The following is a 2,907-nucleotide window of genomic DNA, read 5'->3' as shown; positions in this document are numbered from 1 at the left end:
CATGTTGATGATTTCTGGTCATGGCAACACAAGAAGAATGGAGTCTTTTCAGTGCGGTCAGAATTCCATATGCTTGCTTCTACAAAACTGAGATGCGCAACCTGGCTAGATGGTGGATTGGGTTCTTCAAACAGTGAAAGCGAGCAGAAATCATGGTCTAAGCTATGGGAAATAGATGTACCCTCCAAGATTAAAAATTTCTTATGGAGGTTAGAGCAGCAATCTATCCCAACAACTGATCTTCTCAATCATCAGAATATGTCTTCTGTGACATCGTGTGGACTATGTGGCAATGAGGATTCTTGGCAGCATCCTCTTGGATTGTAATGTGTATGGGCGCTTCAACACATTGATCTTGTGGAAGCCGTGAATAGGATTACAGAACTCGATAAAAAGTGATGGATGTTTGTGTTGATGGAGGCCCTCCCCTCTTCCGAATTCATCCAGGTACTAGTCACCTTATGTTCAATTTGGTTCGCTCATCGGCAAGCTCTCCATGAACATAGGTTTAAATGGATGCCAAAATTACAGAGTGATACTAGAAGGAAGGTTTAAAAGGACGCCAAAATTACAGAGGGGCACAATTAAGGCACCAAATCTTATGCAATATTCTTCCTATATATCTGTCGCCATATCATATCATGAAATTAATCCATAGGCGATCCCTCCACTATAAAATCTACCCCTCCTTCCCTGCCTAGCTAAACCAACAACGACATTCCATTCCTTGGCTAGTTTTATTAATTTATCCCTTGGCCGGCCGGCGATGGGTCGGCTTCCCAAGAAGGTGACCCTGGGGTACGTCCGCGACGACTCGACCCGGCGCTCTAGGTACAAGCAGCGTCTGAAGGGGCTGATGAAGAAGGCGGGCGAGCTGGGGAAGCGGTGCGACGTCGAGACCTGCGTGGTGGTGTACAGCGAGGGCGAGGCGGCGCCCGAGGTGTTCCCTTACCCTGACAAGGCGGTGGGTATCCTGAATGGATTCAAGAGCGTGCCGGAGCTGCGGCGTTGCAAGAAGACGATGGACCAGGAGGGCTTACTCACCGAGCGCATCGCCAAGCTCCATGAGCAGGTCGACAAGTCCCGGCGCGAGTGCCAGGACCGCGAGACCAGGTACCTCCTGCAACAGATCATGGACGGGAACCTCCCGGGCCTCGTTGGCCTCAGCGTGGAGCAGCTCGCCCGCGTTGGCTACAAGGTGGAGGAGATGATCAAGAGCATGGGCGAACGCATGGGGAAAACTCATTCCCAGGCGCCGCCGCCAGCTCCATGCTTCACCACCGGCATCATAGACATGGGGTCTCCGGTGCTGTATCGGGCGCCAGAGCAACAGGCGGAGGGCACCCTGGTCGGTGGCTACGCTGGTGGTCACGACGGGGCCGGCTTCACCGGTGGTGATACGGTGATGCAGATGCAGTCCTTCAATCTGGAGTTTGGTTCGAGTCATTTCCCTCCCATGTACCAGGCGCCGCCGCGAGCTCTATGGGTCACCACCGGCAACGTAGACATGGGGTCTACAGCGCTGCATCAGGCGCCAGTGCAGCGGCAGGAGGGCACGCTGCTGAGCTCCGGAGGGGATCTGGGCACCCTGGTCTACGGTGGCTACGCTGGTGGCCACGAAGGAGCCGGCTTCACCGGCGATGATACGATGATGCAGATGCAGTCGTTCAATCTGGAGTTCGATTGGAGTCAGTTCCCTCCCATGTAAGCTGGATGAGGATCGTCGGAGTGCATGGCCAGCTAGCGTCGATCTCGTCTCGTCTCGTTTTATTAGTTTCTGCATGGTTAAATTCTACAGTGGCATCGTGAAGATGAGACATTCAGCTATTTCCTCGAATTGTTGTATCTTGTTATGGTTTTATTCGCCATGCTCTCTGAGCCAGGGCACTTTTAATAATTATTTTTGATGAATAAGGCATTTTTATTTGTAGTGATTGAATTTGTTATTCAGTAGGGGTCTCTAAGTCTCTTCCATAGGCCTTCGTTTGATCTCTGTGGTTGTTCAGTTCGTCGCTGCAGATCGTAAATTGCATGTGTTTAGAGAAATGAGCAGCTTATTGTGTGTATTACGGCACTTAAGTACAGCACAGCCGCGTGCCTGGTAGTTCCCTGATTGCTACCACGATTAAAAGAAAGAAACATGGTCGTGTTTCGGGAGATGTACTGGCAGGGCCTTTAATGTCATGATATTTTTTGGTGTCTAAAATCTTGCGTTATGGGGGGTAGAAACGTGCTGAAGATATGCTCTCCTGGAGGAATGTAAATGTGCTGGAGAATTAATGATTTGCGACTTAACTGCATGGTGACAGTTTTTGCTGGATTGTTCATGCTTGCCTGGATAAAGATTTGCGACTTTATTACATTGCGACAGCATGGCACAGTTTGCCCGATTGGCCAATATTTCTGAAACTTGTAAAATGCAGAATAAGTGAACAACCAAGTAAGAATAAGAACTATCATCATTTGCAATGGACATAGACTACTGAGTTCACTGTGCAGTCGATGCTGGCCCTCCACCCCCTAGTTGGAGGTAGGTGATTTTTGCGCGTAATCTGTGCATGGTAACCCCGGTTCTAGAGGGCCTTTAGTCCCGGTACTAAAGCCCCCCCCCCTAGTCCCGGTTCTTGTACGAATCGGGACTAAAGGCCCTCCACGTGGCCGCTGTCTGGAGCTCAGGAAATTTTATGATTTTTTTTTTCGATTTTCAAATTTCTGAATTATTTTACAATTTAATCTCTAATCAGCACTCATCACTGCTCAATTTAACCTCTAATCTCTAATCACCCCTCATCATTCCAAATCATCTAACTTCCCAGCCAGTCACCCATCCTCTCACTTCTGGGTTCTATTCCCCCTCGTTTCCAAGTCTGCACTTGTTGTTTTCCTGACAATAGTAAGATGTCAATC

The 2,907-nt window shown here is 49.2% G+C and overlaps 1 pseudogene; it reads left to right on the top strand.

The window, feature by feature from the left end:
* Window positions 1-766: 766 nt before the first annotated feature.
* LOC123159240 (agamous-like MADS-box protein AGL80) lies at window positions 767-2,407 on the top strand (annotated as a pseudogene).
* Window positions 2,408-2,907: the final 500 nt, after the last annotated feature.

The sequence above is a fragment of the Triticum aestivum genome, chromosome 7B (genome assembly GCF_018294505.1).
Source record: "Triticum aestivum cultivar Chinese Spring chromosome 7B, IWGSC CS RefSeq v2.1, whole genome shotgun sequence".
NCBI lineage: Eukaryota > Viridiplantae > Streptophyta > Magnoliopsida > Poales > Poaceae > Triticum > Triticum aestivum.
The sequence above is the reverse complement of the archived record's forward strand: the minus strand, read 5'-3'. Positions and strand labels throughout refer to the sequence as shown.